Source organism: Mobula birostris, chromosome 6, assembly GCF_030028105.1.
Source record: "Mobula birostris isolate sMobBir1 chromosome 6, sMobBir1.hap1, whole genome shotgun sequence".
NCBI lineage: Eukaryota > Metazoa > Chordata > Chondrichthyes > Myliobatiformes > Myliobatidae > Mobula > Mobula birostris.
The window spans coordinates 75,655,367-75,669,746 of record NC_092375.1 but is presented as its reverse complement, the minus strand read 5'-3'; the positions used below and the strand labels follow the sequence as shown (position 1 = coordinate 75,669,746).

General features: G+C 40.1%; 1 protein-coding gene across 2 annotated transcripts in view; it reads left to right on the top strand.

Annotated features, from left to right (window-relative positions):
* The window catches only part of gpm6bb (glycoprotein M6Bb), a 191,650-nt gene that overhangs the window by 62,269 nt on the left and 115,001 nt on the right, over positions 1 to 14,380 (top strand). The window contains exon 2 of one of the 2 annotated variants that reach the window (XM_072260684.1): positions 7,320 to 7,401. The exons of the other annotated variant lie outside the window; for it this stretch is intronic. The gene's annotated coding sequence lies outside the window, so the exon portion shown is untranslated. The remainder of the gene's footprint in view (positions 1 to 7,319; positions 7,402 to 14,380) is intronic. 2 annotated transcript variants of the gene reach the window in all.

Sequence of the window (14,380 nt, the reverse complement as noted above, 5' to 3'; positions counted from 1 at the left end):
TTGCCTGATTCCAAAAGTCATTAGTTCATGAATCAAAGGAGGGAGGGAACGTTGACTCAGACCGTGAGAGGCCTGCATCAGGCATTTTCATGCCTTACAAGGCACAGATTGGAAGTCTGTGTGGGGTGCCTCTCCTCACACAGACTAGGGCAATGTGTGATTAAATGCCTTGCTGAGGCTCGAACTAGCGACCTTGAGATCACTAGACAAATGCCTTAACCACTTGGCCACGTGCCCAAGAATCAAAACTCATTGAGAATTTACAAAAAAAAAACATTTTCATTAAAGCATAGCAATCCATGGTTTGCCTGCTGTCACAATCAACCAGTGGCCTTCAAAAACAGAGCAGCTTTCCGGTATCTCTGATTATAGAAAGATGTTTATGCCTCTTTTTCAAGTTATATCAGCTACTTGCAAAGGATGCATGACCAGTACTGCAATGGGTTCTATTTGTGGATCATCTAAAAGATGGAAAATATCAGCTCTTTGGTATACTTTCTAAAGGGCCATTCAGCAGTTACAGTCACACACTAATAGCGTGTCTTCAAGGCCCATTGCCCTTATAGCAGAGAGCCTAAGAGTGAGTGTAGTGAATAAAACATTCTTCTTGGAGCCCTGCATGCCACAATCTAAATATTCTCTTTACTTCCATATTCCCATTGAGTTCATTGATTCTTTTAAAAATGTTAGTTGTTTTTGTGCCGAATAAAAGGCATCAATATCTCTGAGGATCTATCCTGGGCCCAAAAATATTGATGCAGCTACAAAGAAGGCACAACAGTGGCCATATTTCATTAGGAGTTTGAGGAGGTTAGGTATGTCACCAAAGACACTCAGATTTCTACAGATGTACTGTGGAGAGCATTCTAACTGGCTGCATCCGCTTGGTATGATGTGGGAGGGGGTGGTATCTGCTGCACAGGATTAAAACAAGCTACAGGGAGTTATAAACTTAGTGGGCTCCATCGTGGGCACTAGCCTCCATAGTATGACAGACAGCTTCAAGGAGCAATGCCTCAAAAAGGCAGCTTCTGTCATAAAGGGCCCCCATCACCCAGGTCATGCCTTGTTCTCGTTGCTACCATCAGGGAGGAGGTACAGGAGCCTGAAGGCACACACTAAATGATTCCGGAACAGCTTCTTCCCCTCCACCATCCGATTTCTGAATGGACATTGAACCCATGAACACTACCTCACTATTTTTTTATTTTTACAGGTTTTTCCCTCTATTATTATGTACTCCAGCCACAGAGACAATATATTTCAAGACATATGCTGGTGATATTAAACCTGATTCTGATTCTGAGAACCTTTGAGTAAGAGCTCCTCTTGTCTCTACTCTACTGAGAGAACATGTTCATGGCGAGGCTGCATATCCTGTAAAATGTGGGCAAGCTTTATCCAGTAGGTGGCTTGGGTGATGGCCTTCTTTAGCTATCCTTTCTCTCTGCTCTCGCCAAGCATGACATTATTCTGTTCTTGGAATTAATTTTACTCAGTGGCATATAGCAGGAGGGGAATTGTTCAAAATGAGCCAGATTAACACAAGTTCTAGCCTTTAATTTTTATGCACAAGGGTAAAACAGAAATAATAAATAAATAAACAATAAATACTGAGAACACGAGATGGGGAGTTCTTGAAAATGTGTCCATAAGTTGTGGGAACAGTTCAGTGATGGGGCGACTGAAGGAATGCCAGCTATTTCCAGGTGCATTCTCAATAAAGTAAGACCTGGGTCTCATCTTGGAACCGGTGTCTGAGTTTAAAGGATGAGATGCAGCAACCTTGCAAACTCTGTAATGAATTGCATGTCTACAGCAGAATACGCTAGGAACAAAACAGTGTTCAAAATGAGCCAGATTAGCACATGCCTGTAGGTTTGATGCACATGTCCTTGGTTCATACTTAGTCATCTTTTCAATGTGACTCTTGTGCCTTAATAGTTGGTGTGTACTTATATAGACTGTAAGGTGGCTTGTGATGACCTAAGTTTAGGAGCAGTGCTATGTATAAGTAATTCTTTACTTTAGAAACTGGGCCAGTCTGCAGGCATTAAGAAAACAACTACAGTGGACACTCCAGTGCTGGGTCACTACTATGGAGATTGGTTATTGATATCTTCATATCTAGCTATTTAGAAATAAAAATATCTGGAGAAAATATTGAGCATTCCTCTTGGTTATATTACTGACAGCAATTTTATATATAATATTGTATGTATTAGTCCCATGAGAAATGGCTTTAATACTAGGAAGACATCTATGAAGATTAAATCTAATTGGCCTGGTATGTATTTTTATTTATTTACTGAGTAGAGAACGGAACAAGTCCTTCCGGCCCTTCAAGCCAAGCCACCCAGCAATTTCCCAATTTAACCCTTGCCGAATCATGGGGCAATTTACAATGATTAATTAACCTACCAACCGGTACGTCTTTGGACTGTGGGAGGAAATAGGAGCATCTGGAGGGAACTCACCTGGTCACGGGGAGAACATACAAATTCCTTACAGGCAGTGGCGGGAATTGAACCTGCATCTCCTGTACTGTAAAGCGTTGTGCTAACCATTATGCTACACTGCCCCCCCAGGGGTTGTGCAGAGAAATGCCAATAGTTCCTTCTATTCAAAGTTCAAAATAAATTTATTATCCAAGTGCATATATGTCACCATATAAAACCCTGAGATATATTTTCATGTGGGCATATACAGTAAATCCAAGAAACACAATAGAATCGAAAGACCGCACCCAACAGGACAGACAAACAACCAAAGACAACAAACTATGCAAATACAAAAAAAAGAAATCATTAATAAGTGCATAAATAAATAAGTTAGTAACAAACAATGAATGAACATGAGATGAAGAGCCCTTAAAAATGAGTTGATAGTTTGTGGGAACAGGTCAGTGATGGGGCAAGTGAAGTTATCCCCTCTGGTTTAAGTGTCTCTGACAGTTAAGGAGTAATAACTGTTCTTTGTCTCTGCACCTACAAATGGACACGCAAGTGAGAGGTGAGCAGGAGGATGATGGCCGTGCCTCTGACCTCTCACTCTGTTGGTAAACTCGCTATTGAATCGGGGACCGAGCACAAACATGTTGAGCATACAACTTGCTTTTGTATCTGCATCATTAACGTTGGCTGGCTGACAAGGTTACTGAGTCAGGAATGTACAGTACAGGCACAGGCTCCTCAGCCCATCATGTCTCTGCTGAACCTTTTACCCATTTGTATTAACCCAATTGTCTGCATAAGGACTGCATCCTCCTGGGCCTTGCACGTGGAAGTGGCTGTCTTAAATGTAAGATTGTATCTTAACCCACCATCTCTCCTGGCAATGCACTCCCGATATCAATCACCTTCTATGTACAAAAAACTTAAAACTCCTTCCATTTTGTTGTGTCAATCATGCAAAAGAGATTTTGACTATTTATCCCATTCGTGCTTCTCATAATCTTCTACCAGATCACCTCTGATCTTCCTTTGCTCCAGGAAGACAATCCAACCCGTCCATTCTCTCCCTATGCAGGCAACATTCTCGTGAATCTCCTCTGCACTCTCCTGTAAGACCACATCCTTACAGACTTAATTAAAAAGCTAGAGGCAGGAAAGTTTTTTTTCTTAATCTTGGTGTTTTTAATTTTTTTTTGGCATGTGCATCTGCGTGTGCGTCCGTGCGTGTGCGCGATGATGTCTTTTTCATGCTTTTTTTTTAAAAAGGCACGGAGCGAGAGAGAGAGAGACTGTGTGGCACCACTCCTCACACAGACATTTTCGCAGTATTTTCCCCTTTATTTTACAAGGTCGATTTACAATCTCCACACTCAACCCAGCACGGATGGAAAGCGTACTCGGGAGCGGACCTGACTGGATTCGAACCCGGGAACCTCTGTTCCAGGGTCCGGTGCTGATGTCATTGCGCCACCAGCCAGCCCAATCTTAGTGTTTTTAATTAATTTATAATAAAAATGTTTTGGATTTAAAGTGTATTATTTTTCAGAAATAGTTAGACAACCACCATGTTACATGAGGGCTACATTTCTAGAAGATGGTGTGAATTGTAATTTTCTATAAAGCAACAGCACATCAAAACAATACACTTCATTAAATTTTTCTCAGGCTTCCAGCTGGGTACAGGTATCGATTTTAACCGACGGTTCCATGGCAAACTCGGCCATATTCTTCAGGGAAGATGCCTGGGCATGGCTAGTACATACCACTGGACTAGACTTACCCTGGTTTCATCCCTGAAGAAAATGGCAGAGTTTGTCATCAAACTGTCGGTTATAATTGATACTTATACCTGGCTGGAAGCCGGAGAAGAGTTTATTCATCATATACGCTGGGAAAGCATTAGATCCTTTTCCACTTCACTGTATGTTTTGATGTAGTTGTGATAAATAAAACTAATCTTATCATCTGCACATGGATCAAGAAACTCGTGCTGAAAAGTATAAATATTCTCTTTTTCTCCCACATGAATTCCTGAGAGCAAATTCCATTCGGTGTCTCTTTTTTTTAATGATTTACAAATTTTGTAAGGAAGAATTCCTGTTATCTCAACAGACATAACGTGGGGATTGCCTCTATGAACTATTGGAATATATATATTTATTTAATATACTTACATAATATATATATTTTCTATATTCCTTTTGAACTATTTAAATGTCTCTGGTGATCAGAAACATTTTAAAGAAATTTGAAGGACCTTGACAGAAGTGACCCATCGGGCGTGGAGCTTTTCAAAGCCACCTCCTGAAATCTATTCACCACCACGCTCTTGTCTCTGGACTTCACAAACTGCCTCTGCTTATTCTTGCACCTTATTTACCTGTGCTGCCCCTTCTCTGCACTCTGTTACTGCTTTTCTCTTGTATTACCTTGATGGATTTACATTATGAAATCATCTGTCTGGATAGCCTGGAGAACAAAGTTTTTCACTGTATCTCAGAACCTGTGGTCATGATAAACCAATTACCACGTGGACCACTCCTCTTCACATGGTGGATGCAGCAGCAAGGCCTTGGCTGTAGTCAGATCTTCAAAACCCCCCAAAAAATAATTAGAACTGTGAGAAGAATGAAGGATCTGGCTCATCATTCTTATGTTGTCTGAAGTGCCAATTCAACCTTTTGCCAATCCAGTTGACCTTTTTATGGGGTGGAACAGTAGCATAGTGGTTATTACCATGCCATACAGTACAGGCGACCCAGGTTCAATTCCCATCACTGCCTGTAAGGAGTTTGTACCCTCTCCCTGTGACCCCATGTGTTTCCTCCCACAGTGCAAGGATTGGCTGGTTGTTAGGTTAATAGGTCAGTATAAATTGTTCCATGATTAGGCTAGGATTAAATTGGGGGATTGCTGGCTTGAAAGGCTGGAAGGACCTATTTCATGTTGTATCTCAATAAATAAATTTTAAAAGTAAAAAGTAATATTAGGTAGGCATTTCACATGAAAAAGTAATTTTTACATGTGGTGCCTCTCTACCCACAAAAAAGTTTGAACATTTAACTACTTGCTGTACTGTAGTGCATGGTGGACCATGCAACAACCATCCAGCGTTCCAACAGGGAATTCTCTATACTGTTGCCATGTAGTATACAGAATATTTCTACAGTATGCACGTAATTAATGAAGAATTTTTGGAACAACATTGCCAAAATGCTCACTTGTTCTGAGCATGTAATTTTCTGATTTACTTGAAAGCAACTCTGTCCTTTTGGGCAGAATTCAGTTTTTGCCAGAGACTCTCACTAAATATCACAAAGCTAAACAAAGGCCTTTTAAAGTGTCTTAATGGCCACCCTGCAATATGTTCCTGCATGACACTGCTGGATGCTGTGAGGTTCTTAGCCAGTGACCCAATGTGCTGATGATTGGCAAGAGTTTAAAATATCCTTTTGTCTGTGACATCTCAGCTGCTTTGGTCATTCATATTTTTTTTTGTTAAATACCAGAATACACCATATTAGTTGGTGACAAATGTAATAATTGAACAGCAGGCTTCAGAGGACTTTTGTTGGAAACTGGTGATTGGAAGTTGTAGTCTGAAGTGCGAGCCAGTAGTATCTGCCACCCTAGTTGTTGTTTCTTAATCTATGCCTGCAAAACCAAACAGGATTCTGTTAATATTATCTACAGATACGCTCCTTGGGGATTGTTGACAACTTCCAGTCGGATTCAACATCTTAAGGGACCTCCTAGTTTATGTAATGGGAAGTTCATGCTCAAAGCTGCCTGGTAATATTAGTGGGAGAAAACATCCATTGAGAGATGCAGTATCTCCCCAGTGCCATATGAGCTGTATTCCATATTTATGATGTCTTGAAATCATTGATCTCAAGAGGCTCCTGTATTGATATTAAAAGCCTTTGGTGCAATGTGGATGAAAGAAAAAAAAGGATTAATAGTTGGCTATTCCCACTATGAATGACTATAATTAGATTTCCAAGACTTTTGTTTCATTGTGCTATTTTCCACTGCAGGCAGTGCTTGCAATTATTAGTCAGAGGTTTGAAGAGAATATACTGTGGAATATTTCAGTATTTGTTGCCGACATCCATTGAGGTAATGCAGCATTGACTTATATAACACCACATTTATTGCTTAATGTTATGTTTTGTAACATTAATCTAATTCAAAGGAAAGCAAGAGAGCTGAGAGATGCGAGTCTGTTTATTCTTTAAACGAAGCATGTGCTTATCACGTGGTAGCGTCATGACGTATGGAATTCAGTTATTTTTACATATAACCTGTAATAAATTAAACAAACAAGAATGTGTAATCAACAACATATTTACAAGATTACTCAAATATTACTGAAATATTAAATACACAACACTTACTCAGTCCAAGCCTAATCTATAGCACAATTGGGAATGGAAAGGTTCATGTGCATGATTACAGTGTATATGCTATGAACATTTAAGTTCCAAATAAATACCTCGGCTTCTCAGTTTACACATAAATTCTAGTATGCATTTATAAATATATATCTTTGTATTATTTTTGCATAGACTCATTGCTAACACCGTCACAATGTATTCCTACCTTCCATACTGTCCCTTTTCTTTGCGTCACTTATCCTCTTTCCCTTGGAACACGCACTGTACTTTCCCACAGCCACCATTATTATTACAGCAGGAAGCATGAGAAGCAATATGGATGTATGAATCATATATTAGTTGGCTGTCTTTGAATTGAGAGTATTTCAATCTACTTTCTTCCATTTCTACTTCTGATTACCTTTCCGTTCCAGGTTTCCTTCGTCTGTCCGGCTGCCAGGTTAAATTTTGTTGATCTTTGTCCCTTTAGGGAGCTGTTTTGTAGAGATCAGAATCAGTGAGATGGATTAATGAAGGAAAGGTGGGCAGAGAAGATCTGAGGAAGGAAGGAGGTAGGTAGATTCTTATGTGGAGGATAAACACTAACATGGGATGTGTTTATGATGTCTGGGGTCAAGCGTCTTTAAATCTCAATTTCAGCACTTTGGGATATCTGGCTCACTGTAGAGTGGAAGGAATAAACTCACATATAGTAACAACATTGGTGGGCCCCAGAACTATGGAAAAAGCTCTGAAATTATTTTGAAATCTTGTAGGTTCCTTTGGCTGTTAAGTTAACAAATTACATTTCTCTTCCAACCTTAGAAACATTAGCTGTCAGAGACTCTATTAATGATGTGACTGGAGGAAAAATTGTAGTTCACACTGCATCATAATGGAATTATCCTGGGTGGTCTTTTTAATTCCCATCTATGAAAGTGCTGGGATTTCTAGCCAGATTCTCGCAATGTCAGGGATCCATCCCTAGATAACCCCTTGGCCATATGTGCAAGGCTTGAGAGAGAGCTTCCTTTATGATTCCTGCAATGTGTGGGCCACAGTCTTCCAATATTTTAATTGGGAAGTGTTCACATATCCAGATTGAGGGAACAGATTTGAATTTACACTTGCACAGTCGGGGTGCCACAGTAACATAGTGGTTTGCACAACGCTTTACAGTACAGTAAAACCTGGCTTCATTTCCTGACACTGCCTGTAAGTTCACACTCTCCCTGTGATCACGTGGGCTTTCTTTGGGTGGTCCGGTTTTGTCCCACAGTCCAAAGACTTACAGGTTCAGAGGTTAATTGGTCATTGTAAATTGTTCTGTGATTAGGCTTAGATTAAGTTGGGGGACTGCTGGCCCAGAAAGCTCTATTTTGCGCTGTATCTCAATAAATAAATATAGTTGGCTTTCACTGCTGACTGATGAACAACATTCTCATTTACTTGATGTGGCTCCCCAAGCAGAATCCCACATGTCTGAACCACTTTATCCCTTGTAGCAAATTTCTACCCCTCAAAAGTGACTTTGGCAACATTTAGGATTAATGGCTGGGTTTGTCCTGCCTCTCTGTCGTAAGTGGAAGGGATAGTTAGTAAGAGGCGGCCATGCACGGCCCCAAAAAGGACTTACTGTAAACTGCTGATCTTGACAGTTGGCTAAGCTATGCCTCCCAATTTAACTGTCAATATTGTTGAACATCTAAATGTTTTTAATGTTCAAAAACATTAGAAATATTTTTAAAAGTTACTGAAACAACCATCTTGAATGTTATAAGAAAACTCAAAATATAAGTACGAGAAAGTCTCCAGATTCTGCAAATCTAAAGCAACACCTACGAAGTGCTGGTCGGGCAGCATCTATGGAAATAAACAAACAGTCAACATTTTGGACAGAGACCCTTCTTCAGGACAAATACTTAAATATAAATATTTAAACATAGAAATACTGGAAACACTCAGCTGGTCTGACTTGAGTTCTTATAAAAGGCCTTTGACCCAAAATGTTAATTGTGTTTCTCTTTCCATGAATGTTGTCTGATTACATAATTTTCTGTTTTCTTTTAGATTTCCAGTAACTACAGCCTTTTATTTTAAACTTTCAGTTCTTGTGGTATTTTGAAACAATCTGTGCTAAATTCGTGCAGTCTGTCCCCAGATGACATGTGGTTCCATTGATTACAGACTTTGATTTTTTTTCCCCTTTGGAAAATACAAAAAAAATCACACTGTGACAACCATATGTCAGTATTATAATGCATTGCATCAGAAGCAAACAAGATGGACCTGGTGGTGTGAGCTCAAGATGTTCTTGAACCTCACACCACCAGGCTCAAGAACAGATACTACTCCTCAACCATCAGGCTCCTGATAACTACACTCACTTTACCCATCATTGAGATGTTCCCACAACCAATGATCTCACTTTACGGACTCTTTATCTCATGATCTCAAGTTCTCATTATTTATTGTTATTTATTTATATTTGCATTTGCTCAGCTTGTTGTCTTCTACACTCTGGTTGATCTTTCATTGATCCTGTGAAAGTTACTATATAGTTTTGCTGAGCATGCCCGCAAGAAAATGAACCTCAGGGTTGTATGTGGTGACATACTTGTACTTTAATAATAAAATTTACTTTGAACTTTGAAGAAAGAACAATCTTTAAATTGGGGGGTGGAAACTAGTTCTGTCATTCAGAGGAACAGACTATGTATGGACATGGCACTCTTTGAATTCAATAATATCATGGGAGTTCATTTGTAGGTAGGGGTAGTCATGAGTCAAATGTTTTTAACCCAGGGATAGTCCATATTTGGTCATTCATAGCTTTGCTCTTCCATTGAAGTAGAAGGAAAGCTTTCCCTACATTATGTCTTATTTGGATTCCCTGATTCCTGATGCTTAAATGCAGATTGTCAACACTTACCTGGGTAAATGGTAAGATCTGACTCTAAAAAAAAAAACCCCAAGCGTTCGTATCTTGGTAGATGGAAAATCAATAAAACTGTAGATGTTGGAACATGAAACAAAAACAGAAATGCTGGAGGAACACAGCTAGCCAACCAGCAACTGGGGAAAGAGAAGGCAGTTATCAGTGACCCTGCCTCAGAACTGAGGGAAAAGTGGAGTGAGGTGCAAGACAAAGTCTATTATGTAAGAATGCATGAATCACTTTGGACATAGCTAGATTTCACAAAGAGCATTTTAATGATTGACATTTCAATCTGTTTGACTATGTGTGGCTGAGGGGGCATTGTTGGCCAGCAGACTGAGGAAGATACTGTTTTTCATCAGATAATTATTTACAGAAATAAGAAAAAGGAAATGATTTTGTGTCAGTTGAAAAAAATTGGGGCTCCTCAGTAGCCTAATGATTAGCACAACACTTTACCGTCCAGGTGACACGGGTTCAATTCTTGCCACTGCCTGTAAGGAGTTTATACATTCTCCCTGTGACCATTTGGGTTTCCTCTGGGTGCTCTGGTTTCCTCCCACGGTCCAAAGACGTACTGGTTCTGATTGGTAGGGTAATTGGTCATTGTAAATTGTCCCATGATTAGGCGAGGATTAAGTTGAGAGATTGCTGGGTGGTGTGGCTCAAAGGGTCCATTCTGAGCTGTATCTCAATGGAAAGAAAGTCTTTCCACGACAAATAGGAATTTGTGTTGGCGGTGTTGGAAGTTTGATGTAATCAGGGTTGTGCTTGAGGAATAAAAATTGTCACATCAGTTTTAAATCCACTGAAACCTGACAATTGCCTGTTGATGAGGCATAATTTTAACAAACTGTGATAGCCTCCTCAAATCTGATGAGAATATTAAATGTTTGTGGCCAGGTAAATAAAAAGGAAGCAACCACATCTGATATTCTTGGCAATGACAATAAAATGAATAGAAACTCATTGAATGTCATGTTATGAAAGTCTGTTTAGTGGTTGATATACTACTAAGTCAATTTACCTTGCCATGTGCAAAAGCATTAGCATCCAGGGATTTTATACTTTTATTTCTGCCAACAAGCTAAAATACTTTGGATTTTCAACTATAAACATCTGGTGAAAATAAAGCAATTGGTGCAGAGAGTTCGTTGCACCCTGTAAATCACCTGTTTTCCTAAAACTCACTCAAACATTCACCAGCCAAGATCACTTGTTTTATAGTCTATAGACTTTTATCTACTGCGTTTAAGCCACTAGCAGAAAAGCCTTAAAGAGCAAGAATTGATTTCAAGCCAATTACAGTTAAAACAACTAAGAAATGAATGGTGTTGCTTCCTAGTTAATACAGGAAGTAATGTCAGTTTGGAAAGAGGAAGCAACATTGCCCTCTGTTATGGAGACGCTACTGCACAGGATCAAAAGAAGCTGCAGAAAGTTGTGAACTCAGTCATCTTCACCATGGGCACTAGCCTCCCCAGCACCTAGAACATCTTCAAGCAGCAATACCTCAGAAAGGGGTTATCCATCATTCAGGACCCTCATCACCCAGGACATGCTCTCTTCTCATTGCTACCATCAGGAAGGAGGTACAGAAGCCTAAAGACACACACTCAATGATTCAGGAACAGCATTTTCCCCTTTGCCATCAGATTTCTGAGTGGACGTTGAACCCATGAACACTACCTCACGACTTTTTTTTCACTATTTATTTAATTTATCTATTTTATACATTGTGTGTGTGTGTGTGTGTGTGTGTGTGTATGTATATATGTATATATATAACTGTAATTCAGTTTTTATTGTTATGTATTACATTGGTCTGCTGCCGCAAAGCAAGTTTCATGACATATGCTAGTGATATTAAACCTGATTCTGATTCAGCAGTTGACTAGAGACGTTGTTCCTAAGGTACTTGTTCCCAGATGAGGTCTGCCTTTTTATGTGAGAATGTCATTTATATAGCTGGCTGGTGGCGTAGTAGCATCAGCGCTGGACTTCGGAGCAAAGGCTCCGGAGTTCGAATCCAGCCGGCTCCCTTGCACGCTTTCCATCCGTGCTGAGTTGAGCGTCGAGCTAGCAACTCAGCCTTGTAAAAATAACAAAGCCTGCTAAAAAAAAAAAACACCATCATGACGGTGTCCCGAGGACTCCACTCGGAGTTAAGGGCTTTCTCTTTCTTCTTCTATGTCATTTGTGTAAGAGAGTTTGTATGTTGTGATAAAAGGTTAAATTCCGAAGAGGAGGATATTATTTTCTCTGCAAATTGCTATTACATATGGTATTTTGCAGCCTCACCTCCCCATTGCCCAAGTAATTCAGGAGCATTGAAGCTTTTTTATATGTTTTGGGTGACCATGTAGTGGAGCTTGTTCATCTGTCCATTCTGATGGCGTCCAATCACACCCCTCCCACCCCACGCCCGCATTGCAGTTTGAATACCCTGCTTGCCTTAAAACAAGCTGGGGACTACATTCTTCTCCTAGGTAACCTCAGAGATAATTCAATCTTTCCTCTTGGCAAGTCATTCTGATAATTCAAAGACAGTAGATAGAATATTGTATGTTTCACACATGCACAGGGTACAGACTTCCATGTCTTTCATGTGTTGTGAAGACAATCCATTTTGAAGCTCGTACTGCCTAGAGAAGGTACTAGACGATGGTGGAAGTTTTATGGGGAGTCCTAGTAAGCCTTTGGCAAGCGTCAGTCAGTCATCCTCTCTTCATCTTGCTGATTCAGTTATGGTTAAGCTGCCTAATCAGCTATTCCAAATTTCATGAGCACAATCTGGTTTTAAATCACTTTAGTGTAGCAAACAGACATCATATGACATCTCTAACTACAGATGAAGTTTGGGATCTTATTTGGACTGTGACCATTGTTTCTAAAGGTTGAAGGCAGAGGAAAGATTTACAGATTATCCATTGCCAGCACCACTTTATAGAATATATTGGAGATTGTGTGGAGGTTATGGTTGGCTGGGTAAGTCAAAGGCATTGTACAACAAGTATAATATGTGGTTTCAAGCTTGGAGGGCTGGTGCATCACCTGTCAGTTCCACACTATCTGACTACAACAGATCCCTTATATGGAACAATTTCAAGTTCCTGGGTGTCAACATCTCTAAGGATCTATCCTGGGCCCAACATACCAATGCAGTTACAAAGAAGGCTGGACAGTGGCTACATTTCATTCAGAGTTTGAAGACACGAAAGACACTTGCATATTTTCACAGATGTACTGTGGAGAGCATTCTAACTGGCTACATCACCATCTGTTATTGTGGGGGGAGGTGGCGGGGGGAGGCTACTGCACAGGATCGAAACAAGCTGCAAAAAGTTGTAAACTTAGTCAGCTCCACCATAGGCAGAAGCCTCCCCAGCATTGAGGACAATTTCAAGGAGCGATGCCTCAAAAAGGCAGCATCCATCATTAAGGACCCCCATCACAGGAGCCTGAAGGCACACACTCAGTGATTCATAATCAGGTTTAATATCACCAGCATAAGTTGTGAAATATGTTAACTTTATGGCAGCAGTACAATGGAAAAACATGATAAGTATGGAGAAAAAAATGGAATTACAGTAAGTATATATAAGTCTATTAAATAGTTCAGTTAAAATAAGTAGTGCAAAAATAGAAACTTTAAAAAAGTAGAGAGGTATTGTTCATGGGTTTAATGTCCATTTAGGAATTGGATGGCAGAGGGGAAGCAGCAGTTCCTGAATCGCTGAGTGTGTGCCTTCAGGCTTCTGTACCTCCTACCTGATGGTAACAATGAGAAAAGGGCCTGTCCTGGGTAGTGGGGGTCTTTAATGATGGATGCCACCTTCCTAAGGTACCGCTACTGCTCTATCCAACTTCCCCTCTGCCATCAGATTTCTAAATGGAGTTTGAACCCATGAAAACTACCTCACTGCTTTTATTTTGCACTACTTATTTAACATATATATAGTCACACATTGGTCTTCGTAAATCAAAGTATTGAGTTCAGGAGTTAGGAGGTTATGCTGAAGTTGTAGAAGATGTTGATAAGGCCTAATTAGGAGTATTGTGTGCAGTTCTGGTCTCCAACCTACAGGAAGAATGACAATAAGGTTTTAAGAGTGCTGCTGCGACTTGAGGACTCAGTTACAAGGAAAGGTTGAAGGCGTAGGGACTTTATTCCCTACATGTAGAAGATTGAGGGGAGATTTGATAGAGGTATACGAAATTGAGGGGTAAATGCAAGCAGGCCTTTTCTACTGAAGTTGGGTGAGACTATAACTAGAGGTCATGGGCTAAGGGTGAAAGGTGAAAAGTTTAAGGGTAGCATGTGGGAGAAATTTTTACTCAGAGGGTCATGAGAGTGTGGAATGAGCTGCCAGAGGAAGTGGTGGATGTGGGATCAATTTCAAAATTGAAGAGGAATTTTGGATACATACATGGATGAGAGGGTGTGGGGATTTATGATATGGGTGCAGGTTGATGGGACTAGTAGTTTGGCATGGACTAGATGGGCCGAAGGCCTGTTTCTATGCTGTAGTGTTCTATGACTCTATAATACATAGTGATTGCATTCTGCCAACATAATATATTATGTACACACATGCACTATACATTGTATA